Source organism: Schistocerca serialis, chromosome 9 (assembly GCF_023864345.2).
Source record: "Schistocerca serialis cubense isolate TAMUIC-IGC-003099 chromosome 9, iqSchSeri2.2, whole genome shotgun sequence".
Lineage (NCBI taxonomy): Eukaryota > Metazoa > Arthropoda > Insecta > Orthoptera > Acrididae > Schistocerca > Schistocerca serialis.
In genome coordinates, this window is record NC_064646.1 from 315795013 (window position 1) to 315816973 (window position 21961).

Here is a 21961-nt window from a genome sequence, read left to right on the forward strand (position 1 = left end):
CGCAGAAGAAAAGTGTGAGGACAGAATGAAGCATTTAAAAAATATCGTAGAATGCAGTGATTCATTAGTACTATTGTCCTTACGTTGCGGGTAAGGGGAATAAGAGCCATGAACGTCATCCGGATGCTACCGTCTTAATGACTTAAGTATGAAATGACCAGCTCCAGGAAGAACCAGACGAACTTTTCTTCCCACTGTTGACACAACGGCTGTAGACCTCTCGGGGGAATTGGTCTCTTATCCGGAATCACACTGATTGAGCGGAGACGGAGGTAGTGACGTCAGGTGGCACGGTGTGTCGGCTACACCGCGGCGGCAGACACCTGTCAGCGCCCACACGGGGAGCTAATTGGCTGTTGCGGGCGGGCGGGGGGGAGGGGGCAGAGGGAGAGCTTGACCTGATTAGCCCACACCGGCGGCCGGTCCAACCGATAGTCCGGAACCTATGGCAGGCCAACGAGCCACTGCGACGGTCAACGTCGGTCAGTCGATTGCGTCTAAATAAAAGGCTGTGGAGTTGAAAGAGGGCTATATACGGAAAGCAGATAGGGTTACTACTGATTTCAGAACATAAAAATATGTGAGGGTCACTGCAAGAGAAATCCAGCTTCTGTTCGATGTCTTTGCTATTCACTAAGGTCGTAGAAACATTTTCCCCCTTGTATTCAAATTTAATTCGACTTGTTTCCGCTAGTCGTGCAGACGTAGCACTCTGTCATGATAGCTGCTGCATGTGATCTTCGAAAACGGAACATTTGAGTTTCATGTCACGTCAACAGCACGGCCATTAGAGACGGTGCGCAAGCTAGGGTTGTTTCAAAGATGTGTCCTTTTCAAAAGAACCATCCCAGCGTTGGCCTGGCGAGATTTACAGAAATCACGGAAAACTTAAATCTCTATGGTCTGACGGGATTTGAACTGTCGTTATCAGAATACGAATGTGACGTGCTAACGACTGTGTTATTGTTCTTTTAACTCGCTCGGTTTGATGTTCGTCTCAAGCGACAAGCTGTTTTAGTGTTCCTGTGATGTTAGTACGAGATTGTCATCAATATTCACAAGAGATTGAAGAAGTCAGTTGTTGGGCAAGCAGATTGCCTGTTGAATTTGGGCACGATAAAACTCGGGGCCTCTCGCGCAGCGGCAGAACTAGTACCGAAAAAACTCGGAAAATCCTGGACCCCAAAGCCATAACACCAAACGAACTGACAATCCGAGAGAGAGTGGGACAAAATAGTGTGTGCTTAATACTGAGAAAGGTTTGCGCCACGCCAGAGAGCACACAGCTTTAGGTGGACAACGTTGACACATCCACCCTCCACACCTGATCTGGCACAGTCTGATTGCCACCTTTCCGTAAACTGAAATGATCCTTTTATGGAACGAGATTTGAAGATGAAGACTCCCTCATGAAGACTGGTAAACAGTGGCTCAAACGTGCTTGTCCTGAGCTCTGCCGTGTAGGTATAGAGATCCTAGTTCCAAGGCTATGTAAATCACTTGAAAGGACAGGAGCTTATGTGGATAAATGCTTTGTTTCTCGAGACTGCATCACTAAACTGAAAAATTATTGAAGTTGTGGATGACGAAGTACATGCTTAAAAAGAGATTGGTCGTTTTTTTTGGCGTGACCCTTCTAATCTGACCCTAGCAATACCAAGGCATTTTCCATAACGCGCATTACCAGAGAACAAATTTAAAAAAAGCAAAGTTCCTTCATTACTGTTGAATTGTGTGAACAACATACCTACTGATGCGTAAGTATGGTCCAGAACCTGAATATACCATTTAGCACCCTCTTAGTAATATCAACGCGCTTTCAATCATGTGTGCTATGCAGTTCCTGACCATAATAAAAATAAAAAAATGCAGATTTCGTTCATTGTTGTAGACTATTACCTTTAACGTATTTTTAGGGAGATATCGACGTGTAAGTAGGGCTCTGAACCTCGAAATACTGAATACCACATTCATTGCGAATAGTGAAATATGCTACACAGACTTAAAGTTTTGGGTTTTAAGTTTAACTGAAAAATTTAAGAGATATAAGGAATCCGGCATAAGAATTCATTATAAACAACAACAATTTCTTTCAGAATTTTAAAATGGAAAGTAACTGACTATATCACAATTTTTCGGAAGGTAGTCAAAAGGTACCTTCTCTCACCCCCTGGGTACTGCGTTATTATAAATTACATTGGCGGAAATAGCATATGACAGCAGTTGTGTGACTGGACTGAATAGTTTCTAGCGAATAGAATACAGCACATTATTCTGAACAGTGGGAAGTCCCGACGTAAAAGTAATTTCGATGGGTGCCCCAGGTGAGTGTTATAGGACCATTACTTTTCACAGTATGTGCAAATGACCAAGCAGATATCCTCGGACTTTAGCTTCTGCATATAGAAAAGTCACGACACTACAATTGTAGCGCAAGGCAGGAAGACCTGCAAAGGAACGACGTTTAGTGCAGGGAGTGGCAACTGGCCCTCACCATAAACAAACGTAACGTATTGCGAATACGTAGGCAGGAAAAACACTTTATTGTATGAGTAAACAGCCGCCGAACAATTACTGGAAGCAGTTACTTCCTGAAAATACATAAGAGTACGTCTACAGAATGATTTTAACTGGAACGACCACATAAAACTAATCGCGAGTAAGGCAGATGTAGATTGAGATTCGTTGCAAGAATCCTCGCGAAGTGTAGTCCATCAACAAAGGAAGTTCGTACATATTTGAATACTTCTCATCAGTATGGGTTCGGTACCGGGTAGGATTGATAAAGAAAATAGAAAATATCCAAATAAGAGCGGCGCATTCCGTTACAGCTTAATTTGGTAAGCGCAAAGTCGTCACAGAGATGATCAACCAAATACTTTGGCAGACGATGCTAGAGATGCGACCTGTATCACTGCATGATTAAATGTTCAAGGTCCGAGAGCGGTCATCCCAGCAGATTCAAGAAATACTGGGTGTTTCAGAAATAAGTACAGAATTTTTGTGGGATGATTGGTTAGGTATAGTCAATTATTTTAAGTATACGCATCTCTGACGCTTATTTACGACGGTCGACGGCCTCAAAACGTCATCCGTCTGCCTGGTGGTGTGATAAATGGCGGTACGTATCTGTAAGTTTGGATGTCTAGTATAATTTGTTTTCATTGGTACCCGCAAACTAACGAGGAAACACTGTACAATTTCACTTTGTCCTCGTTCGGTGTTGTGTAGCTGAAGTAAGCTGTCGTTTGGGTACTTCAGCTTCACCTCAACGTAACTCATAATCAAGTATAGTGCCAAAGGTAAGGTAGTGGGTTATGGAACAACGGTACGCATTTGCAAGCGTAAAAAGGTTGTTTACTCTGTGATATCATGCTCTGTACATTGAACGGTTCACCCGGAATGAACTTTCAGGCATGCACTAGGTCTTTGGTGGTGCAGGAACTATGGAATGAACACTGCGTTTGTTCGCAGAACTTATTCAAAACAGACGAATACCAAATCAGAGAACATTTTCTGCTGTTGATTGTCGTCTCCGTGAAAGGGGCACATTAGAAGCAGATGTCGATGCTGGAAATCGATCACCGAGTGTACGCAACGCTTCGTTGCTCATTCTCTAAACGCTTGTTCTAGCAGTGTTCGGAGAACTGTTGTCTGGCGATCATCGTCACCCTTCAAGTTGTGCAAGGTATAGGACCTTCCAACCACTGATTTTCCAATTCGGAACAACTTTCCGATTTAGTTTTTGCAGCAAAGAATACTAACTCCCGATTTCTCAAACATTGATCTGTGGACTTAGGAGTCGGCTTTCACCCGCGAAGGAATGATCATCAGTCGCCACTCCCATGTATCGTCTTGCAAAAATCGTCGAGGTACGGCTGTCCATCATCTTTAGGAACGAGTTTCAATTAATGTTTGGGCTGGAATTACTTTCAACCAAGTGGTGGAGCCTTATATTCTTCCACACGGTGTAACTGGTCGCGTTTACCGCGTATTTCTCGAAAAGTACTTTCCGGCCTTCTCGAAGATGTGCCCCTTTCAGACCAGAAGACGAATGTTTTTCCAGGACGATGGGGCACCCCCTCCCGGCCCCCTTCCCCCATTTTAGAAATAGAGTGAGAAGATTCTTCCACAGACAGTTCCCTGGAGGTTCCTGTGTATCAAACGCTTGCAAACACTGTGGAAGACCTCGTAGTTCGAATTGCTGTTGGTGCAGGAGACGTCCGAGATCGAGCCTATGAAACATTACCCAATGCTCATCGTTCCGAGGTTCGACAGCCTGAGTTATCAACATTAGATTACCTTTCATTTGGAAGGTGGGTGCATTCAGCGACTGTGATATGATTTACAAATGATAGAGCACAGTGATCCGTTCTCATTTTCTGCAGGTTTTATTTGGCAAATCTAGATTTTGGCTAGTGCCTAGCCATTATCAGTGCTCTATTTCATAGTGTCAATTCATGTCAGTTCCCAGTAGTTCGGACGTCTGTCAAAATTCTTTCAAGGCTAATGTATAATGAAGGTAGGCTTTGTGGAGAACGCATCGATTGTCTACATACCGTTTGAATACACGTTGTGATTTTGTAACGAAACATTCCTCAAATTAACTTAATTAGCTGATTACTCGCAGTCATTTATCATCAGCTGACTGTATATACTCAATCTGTAAGTGAAGGACACGAACAAGTGTATTAATTTAGGTTGTAGTTCCGAAGTTCTACCTCTTGCTGCTGCTCGGTTCTGCTTGAAGATAAATGATATGCTTCAAGATATATTACGTGACCGCATTGTCAATATATAAACGCCGACGTTGTTTCCGCTGGTAGGAATCGCCTTCCTCAGGCCGTTTCGCCTCTTACTAAATGAGAGAAGTTTTACTTCTTTAGTGGAAAGAGCTCTTCTCGTAATCTGATAGGGTATTGAGGATGAGGAAGGATATTGGACGTACTTTAATGGCGTTTGCTTTATTTCTTGTGAAAGGGTTCAGTACTACCGTACATAGAACAGATTTGCCTCATTCGGTACAGTAATACAGCGGTTTTAAGGTGACACAATTTTATTTAGTACACTGAAAGCGAATACTGATGTAGAAAAGAAGGACAGTTTGTATATTTAATCATTCATATGCGCACTTCCTTCAAAAATCCCTATATCTAGTTTTGTGATGTCTGAGAAGTGAGTGAATGGTTTTTTGTCTGCTGGCCACAGATAGTGGATGTAGAATCTGAGCCAGCCCCTGTGGCCGAGCGGTTCTAGGCGCTTTAGTCCGGAACCGCTCTGCTGCCACGGTCGCAGGTTAGAATACTGCCTCGGGCATGGATGTGTGTGATGTCCTTAGGTTAGTTAGGTTTAAGCAGTTCTAAGTCTAGGGGACTGATGACCTCAGATGTTGAGTCCTATAGTGCTCAGAGGCATTTGAACCATTTTTTAGAATCTATAATTGTCTTTGAGGCAGTCCTCTAGTCACCTTTGGCAGAACCAAAGAAATGAAGTTTTCCGGAGCACAAGTGCGCCTGCATTATGTCTGACCAATACTGTAACACGATCTTCCCCCACTTCTGAGGAAGGCTGACATGGCCTGGTGAATGGACATATCCAGACTCTCTGTCGCTGGTTCCTGAAGTTGAAACACCTATTTTCAACGCGCTCCGTAAAGCTAAAGAATATGATAATGATATGCATGTATGTGGAATATTTAAGAGTAGCTGGAAATAATGATTTCCCCTTTTCAGAATATCGACGAGAACAAAAATTTTTGGTGGGAGGTTCATGTAAAGGCATGCAAGTAAAACTCATGGGGAACTTAGGAATCTTTGGTAGTGACCTACGGTCACAATGAAACCACGTGTGGTAATTTTAAGCTGAGATACTTGCGTGTGGTAATTTTAAGCACAGATACTAGAGTGAGTAATTTTAAGCTGAGAATATTTAAGAATTACGTCTTCTTAATTTGAATGAGGAACAATCATTTACACATTGTGAGTACTGACTTTGTCTCAATCTGACCAAGAGACAACGGAAAACGTAAGTGCTTGTACAAACTTTCAGTTGAGGATCCGTGTGTGAGAGAATTAAGTAATCATGATACCAAAATTACCGTTACTAATTACATTTGTGGGAAACAAGTTAGATATTTTGATACTCTGAGAGAGAAAGAGGTGAGTTAGCCATCTGCCCAGCAACACAACGAGGGTTACATTGCAGTGGGAGATGAGCATAAATCCTCCAGAGTATGTGGTAGGTCCGTAGGAAAGGTTACACGTGAAATTTAGTCCGAAGGTCTGTGACTTGATAATCTGTGTTGAAATTTTGTCGGGGGGGGGGGGGGGGGGGGGGATTTGATACGTAGTCGATTATGTCGATTGTTCTGTTTTATTTTACGTGTTTAATCTGTGTAATATGAATGTGGCGACTTAGTTGCAAGTACTGTACCAAATAACAAGAATTTTCTTTGAATAGCCTGACCGCTATGAATGAGCTTATGGTTGGTTGATTGGTTTAAAGATTAAAGGGACCAAACTACAAAGGTCATCGGTCACTTGTTGCATAAACACACAGAGCATATTTAAACCATCCACCAGTCAGGCTAAGCACTAAAATAAAAATTCCGGGGGAAGAAAAGCCCCACGGTCAATGGTAAGGCAACATGGAACATGGAGCACAGCAACAAAAACAACATATAGAAGAAAGGCAGAAAGAGTTAAAACTGTACAGCAGAGGACCGTGGCTGGCTGATCACGAAAATAAAAGGATGAGCCAGCCACTCTGCAACACGTTAAAACCTCGAGCCTAAAAGATTAGGATGGAGTCGAATTACAACAGAAAACTAAGTAAAATATACAGCACATAGGAGGGTGACGCAATAAAATTAGATGGACCTATAAAAGCCGCTTTCGCGAATAAAACTTAAAACCCGATCTGCCATAGAGACATTGGCACTTAAAAGAGATGATAAATCACCCAGGAGATTAAAAGTTCGCCTGAGGGCGGTTAAAAGAGGACATTCCAACAACATATGGGCCACCGTCATGTTTGCACGACAGTGACAATGAGGGGGTCCTCTCGACGCAACAGATGACCATGCATCCCCCAAGAGTGACCAATGCGGTGCCTACAGAGAACAACAGAATCCCTGCGAGAGGCCCGCATGGAGGAACCCCACACATTCGTGGTTTCCTTTACTCGCAGCAGCTTGTTGGGTGCAGACAGAGTGCGCCATTCGTCTCCCCACATCCCAAAGAGGGGTTGGGTTGTTTGGGGAAGGAGACCAGACAGCGAGGTCATCGGTCTCATCGGATTAGGGAAGGATGGGGAAGGAAGTCGGCCGTGCCCTTTCAGAGGAACCATCCCGGCATTTTCCTGGAGTGATTTAGGGAAATCACGGAAAACCTAAATCAGGATGGCCGGACGCGGGATTGAACCGTCGTCCTCCTGAATGCGAGTCCAGTGTCTGACCACTGCGCCACCTCGCTCGGTCTACATCCCAAAGACCCGACAGCGCAACACCGACTGGAGATCAGTTGTCGGGAAGCCTATCTCCAGCGTCAGTTTGCGGGTAACCTCTTTAGCTAACTTGTCGGCGAATTCGTTTCCCGCCATCCCAACGTGTCCCGGGGTCCATATGAACACCACCGAACGACTACGCTGTTCAAGAGCGTGAACGGACTCCTGGATGGCAACAATAATGGGATGGCGTGGGTAGCACTGGTCAAGAGCCTGCAGACTACTGAGAGGGCCACTGCAAATGACGAAGGACTCTCCAGTGCTGGTACGAATACGCTCAAGGGCACGAAAAATGGCTGTCAGTTCTGCGGTGTAAACACTGCAGCCTTCCGGCAAGGAGCTCTGGTCTACATAGTCCGCATGAGCATAAGCGTACTCCACATGGCCATCAACCACCGAGCCATCGGTATAGATAACCTCCGAGTCACGGTATGCGCCTAGGAGAGCAAGAAATTGGCGGCGCAAGACTGCAGGAGGAACTGAATCTTTTTGCCATCGTGAAAGTTCCAGCCGAAGCTGCGGCCAACGAATACATCAAGGTGGTGTATGTGGGCGGACCTGGAAAACAGATGGAAGAGGCAAAGACTCGAGTTCACTAAGGAGTGACCAAACACGGATCCTAATTGTATTGCCTGATCGCAGCCGCCGGTGTGGGATATGGACTGCCGCATTAGCGAAAAGGAGATGGTAGTTAGGGTGACGGGGCGAACAACGGACATGTGCAGCGTAGTTAGCTAAGAGTTGTTGACGCCGGACGCAAAGTGGAGGGACCCCAGCCTAAGCTAGTAGGCTATTAACTTGGCTGGTGTGGAATCCTCCTGTCGCCTGTTGAACCCCACAGTGTTTAACGGGGTCCAGCAGTTGCAACGCTGAGGGCGGCACTGAGCCATACGCCACACTCCCATAATCGAGTCGGGACAGCACGAGGGCTCTGTAGAGCCGCAGCAGCGTATTACGATCTGCACCCCAAGTTGTGTTGCTGAGGCAGCGGAGGGCATTCAGATGCTGCCAGCACTGACGCTTGAGTTGACGAATATGTGGAAGCCATGTAAGCCGGGCATCGAACAGCAATCCCAGAAAACTGTAAGTGTCAACAACCCTGAGCATGGCATCCTGAAGATAGAGCTCAGGGTGGGGATGGACAGTTCGACGCCGACAAAAGTGCATGACACAAGTCTTCGCAGGAGAAAAGTGAAACCCATGGTCGAGGGCCCATGCCTGCACCTTGCGTATGGCACCCTGCAACCTACGTTCTGCAACACTAATGGTGGAGGAGCTGAAAAAGATGCAGAAATCGTCAGCATATAACGTGGGTGAGACAGACAACCCTACTGCTGCTGCAAGGCCATTAATGGCCACAAGGAAAAGTGGCACGCTCAATACAGAGCCCTGTCGTACGTCGTTTTCCTGGACATGAAGTGAACTATGGGATGTGCCAAGTAAAAAGCGGAATGTCCGAACAGACAAAAAATTCTGAATAAAAATGGGGAGAGAGCACCCGATACCCCACCCATGCCACGTCGTGTCATATGCTCTGGAGAGTTCGAAAAAGAGGGAGACGAGGTGTTGGTGCCTGGAAAAAGCATTGCGGATTGCAGACTCAAGGAAGACCAAAGTATCGGTGGTGGAATGGTCCTGACGGAAGCCGCTCTGGCACGGAGCTAGGAGACCCCGAGACTCGAGAAGCCAACACAGCCGTCGACTCACCATACGTTCCAGCAGCTTGCACAGAGCGTTGGTTAAGCTGATGGGCCGATAGCTATCCACATTAAGCGGGTCCTTACCAGGCTTCAGCACCGGAACGATGGTACTTTCTCGCCACTGCGACGGAAAGACACCATCGCGCTTATATGCGGTTGAAGATGGCAAGAACACATCGCAGACAGTACGGGGACAGGTGTTTGAGCATCTGATTGTGAATGCCATCTGGCCCAGAGGCTGCATCGGGGCACTGTGCCTGGGCGCTTTGGAGTTCCCAAGAACTAAACGGTGCGTTATACGCCTCAGGGTGGCGAGAAGCAAAAGAAAGTCGTTTGCCTTTCTCCCGATGTTTTAGTGCACGAAACGCGGGTGGGTAATTCCCTGACGCAGAGGCCCGAACATAGTGCTGAGCGAAATGCTCGGCGATTGCATCGGCATCGGTGCACAGCGCCCAGTTGACGGAAAGCCCTGGGACACCTGTAGAGTGCTGCAATACAAAGATGCGCCGAATCTTTGTCCACACCTGGGAGGGTGAAGTACGGGAACCAATGGTGGAAACGTACCTCTCCCAGCACTCCTGTTTCCGCCGTTCGATGAGCCTCCGGACCTGAGCATGGAGACGTTTGAATAAAATTAGGTTCTCCAAAGACGGGTGCCGCTTATGTCGCTGAAGAGCCCGCCGACGCTCTTTAATGGCTTCAGCGACCTCCGGTGGCCACCAAGGCACTGTCTTTCGCCGGGGGCATCATAACAAACTAGGAATGGTACGTTCCGCAGCGGAAACAATCGCTGCAGTCAGTGTCTCAACCGCCAGATCGATGGTATCGTAGGGGAGAGATTCCACAGTGGCAGCAGAGGAGAATACTTCCCAGTTTGCCGTGCTAAATACCCATCTGGGCCAGCGACGCTGGGGTAGTGAAAGAAAGATGGGAAAATGGTCACTACCACACAAGTCGTCATGGACTCTCCAGTGGACCGATGGTACAAGCCCTGGGCTACACAACGACAGATCTATGGCCGAGAACGTGCCATGCGCCACACTGAAATGTGTGGCGGCGCCAGTGTTTAAGAGGCAGGGGTCGAGTTGGGAGATGAGATTCTCGACATCTCTGCCTCGGCCAGTTATCTTCATTCCACCCCACAGGGGATTGTGGGCGTCAAAGTCCCCCAGGAGAAGAAAAGGCGTGGGGAGTTGGGTGACAAGTGTAGCCAATTTGGTCAGGGGGAGTGTACCAGCTGGAGGGAGATAGACACTGCAGACGCTTATGTCCTGGGTAGTCCTTACGCAGACAGCCACAGCTTCCAATGATGTTTGAAGGGGCACAGGAGCACTATATACGGAGGTAAGGACATACACGTAGGCTCCACCTGACACACTATTGTAAGTGCTACAGTTGCAGTAATAACCCCTGTATCCACAAAGGACAGGGGTCCACATTGCCGGGAACCAGGTTTCCTTGAGGGCAATGCATAAAGCAGTTGTCATACTTAGAAGCTGTCGTTAGCTCAGGTAGATGGCTAAAATAACCGCCACCATTCCACTGGAGGATTGTACAAAGCGTGTCCTGTAAGGGCATGAAGGCACTGAAAAGGCAAATTACTTCACAGAGTTACATGCTGCCACCGACTGAGTGACTGACGTCGCAACTTCCATCGTTTCTGAGGAGACAGCGAGGTCCAGGTCATCAGTGGACGCAAAGAGCTCGATCTCATCCTCAGAGGTTGATCTGAGAGAAAGTGGATGTGCGGGAACCACTGGGTCCTTCCTTATTCTTCTTAGAGAGCTTCCTCTTCTCTCTCTTGTCTCTCTCTTGTCGCATGGGGGGAGGGTCGCATGGTGGGAGGCCTTTCCTGACGTATTGTCGGGAACAGAGGAAGAGCATGAAGCCCTTCGACCAGCAGCTGGTGGCTTCTTCAGCCACTGGCTAGTGTCTTGTGAGACACTGGGGAAGTCCTTGGAAGGTTCTCCCAAGGGACTTCTTCCAAACAAGTGAGGTCGGAGGAGGCTGCTGCTTCTCCAGCTGATTAGCTGGAGAGGGCTGTCGCTTCTTCAGCTGAGTAGCTGGAGAAGGCTGTCGCTTCTCTGGCTGAGTAGCCGGAGAAGGCTGTCGCTTCTTGGGCTGAGAGGTGGGGACTGACGTCCCCAGTTGTTTGGGGCGCACTGCTTCCAAACTGGGTGTTTCAGGAGTAGTGGAAGAGACTGTGGCCCTTACCAGCGGTGGGTCAGGCGTAACTTGATTGCTCTTTGGGCCAACTGAGGAGGGAGTCTTTGCAGGAACTGGTGGTGGCAGTGTTCCAGTAGCATAACTCCTTGACATAGGTGTGGGGTTGAGTCGTTCTAGCCTCTTCTTTGCCTCTTGGTAAGTTAAACGGTCCAGGGTCTTAATTTCTTGTATCTTCCACTCTCATTGGTAGGCTGCACAGTCTGGTGAGCAGGGAGATTGATGCTCCCCACAGTTAACGCAGGTGGGAGGCAGAGCACATGGAGCATTGGGATGTGAAGGTCGTCCACAATCTCGACACATGGGGCTGGCAGTGCACCTGGAGGACATGTGTCTGAATTTCCAGCACTGGAAGCATCGCATAGGGGGTGGGACATAGGGCTTGACAGCGCACCGGTAAATCATGACCTTGACCTTCTCAGGCTGGCAGTCGCCCTCAAAAGCCAGGATGAAGGCTCCAGTAGCGACCCTATTATCCTTGGGCCCCCTAAGGACACAATGGACAAAGTGTACGCATCGTCGTGCCAGGGTCTCCCATAGCTTGTCATCAGACTGCAGCAGATCTTTATGAAAGATAAGCCCCTGGACCAAATTTAAGGACTTATGGGTAGTGACGTTAACGGGGATGTCACCGAGCTTCTCACAGGTGAGTAATGCCCGTGACTGTGCAGATGAAGCCGTTTGTATCAGGATGGCCCCACTCCTCCTTTTGGAAAGAGACACCACTTCCCCAAAGTTATCTTCAGGATTGTTCACAAAGAAGAGAGGCTTAGTCCCTAAAAACGAAATCACATTGGTTCTGCTGCACACAAGGTATCGCAGTGAATATGGGTCCTGTCTGTCCGCAGCCCTACGTCTCTCCCATGGCGTGGCTAGGGATGGGAACGATTTTGGGTTATATGTCACAGCGTTAAATTCTACCTTACTGCGCTTAGAGACGTTGGCGGTCGTGCGACCACCGGATTGAGACTTCACCCATTTCATTGCGGGGCATCTGCCCCGATGCCACCCACTCTGACCAGGGGCTCTCCCCACGGGCGCCACCCAGCCACAGCAAAGGCAACCTCGCAGGATGGCCGTTTCTGGGAGTCCTGATGCCCCAGAGAGACGGGCATCTACTCCTTGGCTTGCCTGGGGAGGTGTCAGCTCAGGCATCGGCAGTACGAACCCTGTGTTGTCAGGGGGCTACAATCTAGAGCGTACATGAAGACCCCACCACAACTGGCTGGCTACCGTGTTGGATTTTGGGTGCCATAGTTATCGTGGGTGCAGATGGTGATGCACTAATGGTGTAACTTACGCAACCCATCAGATGTGTATGCCCAAAATGAGGGATGGAGGATGCAGTTACGACGCCAAGACGATAAAGAGTGGCAAGGTCTTAGGGCACAGGGGAATGATGGTGCACCACGTAAGGTGTTCTTCCCCAAAAGGCTCGTACTTCTGTTGAATTTGGAAGAATGGAGGTCAAACCCCAATGGGGACCATCACGTTAAAGGCCGAAACAGTTGAGACATCTTTTAGTCGCCTCTTACGACAGGCAGGAACACCGCGGGCCTATTCTTACCCCCAAACCCGCAGAGGGGAATGAGCTTATGAAAGTGTGACAGAGAGAGAAGTGACAAAAAATGGAAACACCTACAGCCGTCCTTATGATTTTATTTTATTTTGTCGCTACCAGTTTCGACGCTTCATTGCGTCGCAATTTTTCTAATTTCTGGCATGGACTGGCTTTTGGTTTTAATGTCATCGAAAGACGGAAGTGTGTACTAGTTACACACACACACACACACACACACACATTTGTCATCCTTCATGAGACACTGCATCCTTACGGGCTACTTAATATCCCTGTGTGTGATTGTTTAATGGCAATACACGATATATGATGCATTCGCATATGAATGTTTTCATCATAAACAATTTCCTTGTGTGAGTCTTTCATACATTCTATGTATGTGGTTCCTAAATTCGGTTTATATTACGTCTTGGACGTTCATTCAATAGGTATGACATAGTGTATGCCCCTCATCTGTGTACATACAAGCATTTGATACTTTGACACGACACGTAAGTCATGCTCCTTCCTTTTAATTCTTTGTGAGGTATTGTTTCCTTCCATTCATCACCTTTTACATTTATTTTGTCTTACAGTAAGTTATTTCAAGGTTGTGCAGATAATGCATGTCCGACTGTCAAATAAAAATCGTGAATAGTACTCAAAGAAGTTTTAATACACTCCTGGAAACTGAAATAAGAACACCGTGAATTCATTGTTCCAGGAAGGGGAAACTTTATTGACACATTCCTGGGGTCAGATACATCACATGATCACACTGACAGAACCACAGGCACATAGACACAGGCAACAGAGCATGCACAATGTCGGCACTAGTACAGTGTATATCCACCTTTCGTAGCAATGCAGGCTGCTATTCTCCCATGGAGACGATCGTAGAGATGCTGGATGTAGTCCTGTGGAACGGCTTGCCATGCCACTTCCACCTGGCGCCTCAGTTGGACCAGCGTTCGTGCTGGACGTGCAGACCGCGTGAGACGACGCTTCATCCAGTCCCAAACGTGCTCAATGGGGGACAGATCCGGAGATCTTACTGGCCAGGGTAGTTGACTTACACCTTCTAGAGCACGTTGGGTGGCACGGGATACATGCGGACGTGCATTGTCCTGTTGGAACAACAAGTTCCCTTGCCGGTCTAGGAATAGTAGAACGATGGGTTCGATGACGGTTTGGATGTACCGTGCACTATTCAGTGTCCCCTCGACGATCACCAGTGGTGTACGGCCAGTGTAGGAAATCGCTCCCCACACCATGATGCCGGGTGTTGGCCCTGTGTGCCTCGGTCGTATGCAGTCCTGATTGTGGCGCTCACCTGCACGGCGCCAAACACGCATACGACCATCATTGACACCAAGGCAGAAGGGACTCTCATCGCTGAAGACGACACGTCTCCATTCGTCCCTCCATTCACGCCTGTCGCGACACCACTGGAGGCGGGCTGCACGATGTTGGGGCGTGAGCGGAAGACGGCCTAACGGTGTGCGGGACCGTAGCCCAGCTTCATGGAGACGGTTGCGAATGGTCCTCGCCGATACCCCAGGAGCAACAGTGTCCCTAATTTGCTGGGAAGTGGCGGTGCGGTCCCCTACGGCACTGCGTAGGATCCTACGGTCTTGGCGTGCATCCGTGCGTCGCTGCGGTCCGGTCCCAGGTCGACGGGCACGTGCACCTTCCGCCGACCACTGGCGACAACATCGATGTACTGTGGAGACCTCACGCCCCACGTGTTGAGCAATTCGGCGGTACGTCCACCCGGCCTCCCGCATGCCCACTATACGCCCTCGCTCAAAGTCCGTCAACTGCACATACGGTTCACGTCCACGCTGTCGCGGCATACTACCAGTGTTAAAGACTGCGATGGAGCTCCGTATGCCACGGCAAACTGGCTGACACTGACGGCGGCGGTGCACAAATGCTGCGCAGCTAGCGCCATTCGACGGCCAACACCGCGGTTCCTGGTGTGCCCGCTGTGCCGTGCGTGTGATCATTGCTTGTACAGCCCTCTCGCAGTGTCCGGAGCAAGTATGGTGGGTCTGACACACCGGTGTCAATGTGTTCTTTTTTCCATTTCCAGGAGTGTAGATAGTATTATTGTGCAATGTATTGAGTGGAAATTCATGATGGTACATTTTAGATATATGTCTTTTCTTTCTATCAGTTGTTCTCTCTAAATTCATTTGTAGAGTGTTTCCTTTGTTCTCATTCTATTTTAATCTGTTTCTATATAACTTGGCCGATAATTTGATAATGCTATGTTTAATGTTTTATGCATACAAGCCTGAGGATGACGCACTGAGGCGTCGAAATTGGTAGCCACAAAATAAAATAAAATCATGAGGATGGCTGTAGGTATTTTTATTTTTTGTCTGGATAGTAAATGGCCGTCATCCCAGAGACGTCCTGCAAAGAGGATGGACAGACAAAAGAGAGAGAAGTAGTGGATATCCGCACAAATCCAGAAAGTGCACAATAATAATAAGGAAAAACATTTAGAGACCATAGGATATTGAAATGTGTACGTAATATCATGCCCACTAGGCAGAGAATTCCTTGTTTCGTTTTATGTTTAAATGTATTATAGGATATTTTGTATCACTGCAGTGACAGAATCTCAGAAAATAAAGAGGAGATATGAATCGAAATAGTGGTCATGATCATTTTTTCCATAAGCTTGAAGCAAAGCAAGCGCTGTATCATGTGTGAGATACAGAGACGAGCGAGTGTGCCGGGACTTAAAAATATGGCTCTGAGCACTATGGGATTTTACTTCTATGGTCATCAGTCCCCTAGAACTTAGAACTACTTAAACCTAACTAACCTAAGGACGTCACGCACATCCATGCCCGAGGCAGGATTGGAACCTGCTACCGTTGCAGCAGTGCAGTTCCAGACTGAAGCGCCTGGAACCGCTCGACCACTCTGGCCGGCGCCGGAGTTCGCTGCTAGTAGAGCCACACCTTAACGCGTCTGCGCGTAGCGCGCAAGTATTGCACCACAATTAAGTATGAAATTAAAAATCAACATTTATGTTTAAAACTTTGTTAAATTATAGTTTAGTGTAATAAGGTTCGAAATACCAAGTCTTTATGTTCTAGGCTTAACAGCTTACGTAAAAATGCCGTTTTAAGAGAAAAATAAGTGGCGCTAAATAATGAAGCTAGAAAGCCAGAATTTGGTCAGAATGTGCAGCTAGAGCTCATAAATATGTGGTGCATGTTTCCAAAACCATATAACAAAACTTAATGCCGGAATCCACATTTTTAGGAAAAATGAGAGGCGCTACATAATGGACTTAGAAACACGAAAATTTGTTTTCTGCTTCAGTTCACCCCAAAAATAATAACTGAAAGACCACGTTAAGCTACCTCTTACAGTTTTTGAGTAATTAAGTAAAAACAAAATTTTGCGACTAAAATGTACCCAGTTGTTGTGGATTAAGTACCTGTGATTTTAATGATACAGAATTTTGGTTAAAGTGGATGATAAAACATGCAAGTGATAGAGCTATACTAAATTTGAGATATGTAGTATTTATAGCTGCTGACATAAGTTCTACTAGAGGTATGGTTCAGTGGTAACGATCTACCGTTAGTTTCACTAAAAAAATTCTAGAAGGCAAAGTTTTCATTGTAGCGAGCCGAAACGTTTTCTGTGCCTTCAAACAGATTAACTGTATACAAGTAAAAATTAAGAGGTTTCTGAAGTAATTTGTAACTATATTATTGAAGTTTATGTGCCCGAGAAAGCGGTCGTTAGGAGGCTGCTGCAGTATGCAGATAGCCGTAGGCAACAGATGTTCCCTCGGCCGTCCGCTCCGGCACCTATATAAATACAGCCCGAGAGACCGTAGTACGGTTCACTTCGCACTCAACCACTGTAAGGTCCACTCCGTCAAACGTCGGATCGCGCTCTGCCTCGGATGACGTCAGAGCCGAGCTGTGTCAAAGCGCGTATTTTGCGGTAAAAACGGATAGTGAACTAGCGAGGACTGTGCGCCGTCCTGGATCGCTTAGAATTCGCCGGAGTAACTGTCGGTGTGCCGTCCGCAAGAATAACAATTCCCCGTGGCAAGTGGTGACTTTATTTCCACTTTTATGGCGAGCATTAATTTTGAACATTTATTGCAAACTTTCATTGAGTAATTTTAGTCAGGACGAAAGACAATCTGGTAGTAACATACCCTAAAGGTCGCCTCTGAACTGCTAAATGTACTGTTGAATAGAAAGACTTGCATTCAATTGATAATAGTGAATTTTCATGTATTGTATGGGAGAAACTTTATGCAATATAATTTTGACTGGAACTTTATACTTTTATTTAAAAGCAAAGTCCTGATCCCGCAAAGAAATAGGAGGATACAAACCTTTCTTTAAGTAGGCTGGACCAGAATATGGCCGTGAAGACTGGAAAATAAGGTCAGTATGTATCCCTTCGCTTTCTGGCTGACCACTAAATTAGTTGCCGGGCTCGCGTGAGGAAAAAGGCGAACTAACAAATGATTAACTTTTACCCGCCGCCCCACAAGCTCCCTATTATTAGAATAGCCAAGCTCTGAATAAAGTGAATGCAATAGAATGGAAATGTGGTCTTGCGAAGGTGAAGTGAGTCTATCGGAAAAGTTTACAGACAGTGGCATATTTAAAATTTATTAGTCAGAAGCGTTTAATTCCGTTGCGTCGATATGATTAAAAAGAGATAAATGTAGCGAAACAGTTGGGTGACAGGTCTTTGCTGTCAATGAACAGTAGCAGTGGCTACGGTAAGTCATATCAACATTTCCGCTTCACAAACATTAGAAGCACTCGCTTGGCAGGCCACACGTCTAGTAGGCGTGCGTGCTAGATGCAACAGGTGGCAGAGTTGCGACCGTAAATGATAACCGTAGTAACCTACCACTTGTTATTGGTGGCAATAAACGTCACAGATACGAGTTTATTTTTGCCATTGGAGAAAATAGGCGAATAAAGAACTGGAGGTAGCTGTGGTGTAGCGATGTATACTTGCTACACAGTGCCGGCTTAGAAGTGCCAAGAACTCTGTGCATCCGCGGCCGCTGTGGTCTCCAGCGCACCTGCGAATGTTGTTTGCGACTGCTGACGTCCCCTAGCACTGTTCCTGCTGACATTCTCTATTCGTGTTGGCGCGTCTCTCGCCTATTTGTATCACCTGTCTAATCTTCCACCTTATCTTTTTGTTGCACACACTATGTCAGCGATGGCGGAACACCACGAAGAATGGAGGTCACAGATATCATTTTGAGAAGAGAAACAGCTATTTACCTTGAGGAGGAAGATTAGACATGCGATAGAAATAGCCAAAAAAACACCCAGAATGGATGGAGGAGACCGGACAGACTTTCAGTGTTTTGGCTGCCAGCAGTCACAACGCTACAGGACGACAGTGGATTGAAGCTGATATTTTACTTACGTGGCATGGATGCATGAAACAACAGCAGACACTACAACATACACTATCATGACCGTCTTCGCAGCTGAAGGTGCTCCGCAAATCGTGCGGTAGCGTTCTCGCTTCCCGCGCCCGGGTTCCCGGGTTCGATTCCCGGCGGGGTCAGGGATTTTCTCTGCCTCGTGATGACTGGGTGTTGTGTGATGTCCTTAGGTTAGTTAGGTTTAAGTAGTTCTAAGTTCTAGGGGACTGATGACCGCACACTACCACACACTACCATAACAGGCAACAGCTCCCAGGTCACCTCATCTGCATTTCAACTGTTCTGCCACTATCTGCATTTCAACTGTTCTGCCACTGAGTTGGTATCAGACTTCCGACCACCATCGAATTCAAAGACAGAGTGGTGTGTTAAAACATTCAAGACGCAGATGAGAAAAGCAGAGACAATTTTATCATCCAAGGAAGTACTGACCAGCTTTTTCTGTTATTATTGTTCCTTTGCCACCTTGCGAAATGGGAAGAACTCTGGGTGTTATGTAGATTATTTTATTGATGTGGCTGATGTCAATGCATCATTGTTGCGATAATCACCGTTCTAGCATTGACTGCTGCCGTGTTTGCTGGAATGCTTGTTGGCGTTCCTACCATTGTTCATAGAATTTCCCTGGAAGACATTCTAGGTTGTTTTCAAGGATATGAACCAATTTCTCCTAAGTATGGAGCGGTAAGAATGAGATTTTCACTCTGCAGCGGAGTGTGAGCTGATATGAAACTTCCTGGCAGATTAAAACTGTGTGCCGGACCGAGACTCCCGAGTTCGAGTCTCAGTCCGGCACACAGTTTTAATGTGCCAGGAATTTTCGTGGAGCGGTAAGTTTGCTTTCAATATTCTTAAGACGTCCCTAGGTAAAATCGATTAGTCTCAACCTCGCATTTTCTTCACACATCTTTCGAAATATTTCCTCAAGCTACTTTGCTTTCTGTTCTACTGTTCAGGATAAAAACTTCCTTCCGTAGTCGTTCTTGAACACAAGGTGACCAGTATTTTGCCCAAAACTCCTGTCCAAATATTTTGTATGTACCATATGTTTCCAGTGTTTCTCTCGCTCGGAGGGCAGCTTCAGCATGAATGTAGGCTGTGATATAATATTTTCAAGTCTTTGGCATGAGAGTGGTTTCCTTGTCTGGAGAGAAAACCTATGATTTATGAGGCTTTCCTCTGTTAAGGTTGAAGACAATGTAGGTGCCGCCCAGGTAGCACTAGCCAAATGTTCGAGAAATAGACTGAATTATGGACTAAAGGTCATATACTTGTCACTTATACCAGTAATGAAATGCGGTGTGCTATGCACACTACTCTTGACCGTTGAAAATTCCTTACGTATGTTATTCATTAGTTCAATTACTTCAGCTTGTCACTATTGGATGTCTTACTTGACTGAAGTCGCGATTGAATTCTTCCCGGGTAGTACCCTCGTCAATATTACTGGCCATTTGTACCGCGAATTCTAATTTTTCATTAATCTCTGCATCTGTTATCAGTCCCCCTTGAAAACCTCTCGGAAAATCTGTACTCCTGAAAATTAAATCATTTCTGTAACTTTTCCTCACGGTCAACAGCCGAATTGTCAATTTTTGTAGTTAACTGCTAAATGATATGTTAAGTATCAGTCTGACCTGTCTTAAGTGACTGGTCATCAGACGAGAATTGCTTTGTTGCTTCTGGCATCTTTTAAACCCGAAACTTCCGTGGAAATACTTGCAAGGCTACTGTTTAGTTTCATGGCCAATCCTTTGTCGCATTGATTTATACATGCGAACCATTCCTTCCATTTTGCCTCGATTTGAGCAAATTGTTCTTGTGCGAACAGTCTGAAATAAGCATCGACTTTTGCTGACTGTTTTTACAGCTATTAATTTTAAATTTATAGGCATTACAGCTATAAGTTCGTCGAACAATTCAATTAGTAGGTTTTAAGATACAACTCTGTTTGACATGTGCTAGCAGTGGATGGTGATTGTGATTCCGGGTCTGATCAGTCATATTGCTGTCATTGACATGAAATTCGTCTTAACTGTTGTTTCATGATGTTATTTTTGTAAATTTCCCAATTTTGACCATAACACATGGAAACAGTTATTATTACTTAAAAACTTCTGCGCTTCTGTTATTTATCTCCCAAGAATATGACTTGACATGCAGATTTGGAGAAAATGAATCTACAAGATGCAGGCATTTATAAAATCAAGGCAGAACCATCACTCCATCTTGTCTTCTCGTTAATTAAAGTGGTCATCTTTTCCACAATATCTGAATAGAACAAAATATTCAAATCGAAAAATTTTAAAATTTGTTAATCACTGTGAAATTCGTGGTATAGACTACTGCATACTTCAAGGTTAATGACATCAAAATACAAATGAATAGACAACAATGCTGTTATCGGTATTTCTGCTGATGTAATTTTTCTTCTTTTGTAGTTTTATATTTTATTCCTTAAAATACTTCCTGTTAGTATGGTCACTTATTTCTGTTTTTAATTACCTTTCCTCCATTCAAGCACGTTTTGTACTCATTGGTTGACATACATGAAACAGAACGGTACAATTATAATAATGTGCAATAAATATTTTACAATAAAGGCGTTGGCAAAAGTGGTCACCAGTTGAAATGTGCCTTCTTGTAAAAGATTACACAAGGGAAAAATCCTCCATTTACGCAACATTTAAAGATGACAATATTTTTAAAGATTCGTGTACGTATTTAGCCGTGTCAGGATAGCACATTCCAACAGCGACGGGATTGTTTGTCACTCTTACGAGTTCCGTAGGCAGCTCCTGCAAGAAAATTCAATTACACACATACTAAAAAAATATATAATTTCCTCCACATTGCGCTTCATAAATATTTGATGAATGTTTAAATGAATGCCTTGCGGAAACCTTCCATCGTTGTTCAGCGACTTTTAACTGTGAAACTTCAATGAAATTATTACACCGTAAAAATGTAAGGCTCTGAGCACTATGGGACTTAACTGCTGTGGTCATCAGTCCCCTATAACTTAGAACTACTTAAATCTAACTAACCTAAGGACATCACACACATTCATGCCCGAGGCGGGATTCGAACCTGCGACCGTAGTGGTCGCGCAGTTCTAGACTGTAGCGCCTAGAACCGCTCGGCGACTCCGGCTGGCCGTAAAAATTAATACTATTGAACAATGGTTCTGATGAAGATTGGTCCTTTTTCTAATGCGGGAAGGATTAACGAAAGAGTCGAAATGAAGCTGAGATCGTTTCGTGATTGAACAATGAAGTTGCAATCCTTTTGGAAACGCCTTGCTCTGAAAATATCAGTTTGCAAGTTTCATTGATTAATAACATGGAAATAGGGTATTTTCAAATTATTCTACTAAATAAAACACTGTTTCATAAACTATGTCAATCAGTATTCGCTAAATAGCACACACCTAAAAACTTACATCATGCTTCCTCTCAGAAGAATTACAGATAGGAGAGTTACACAGACTCTCAACGACACAAGACA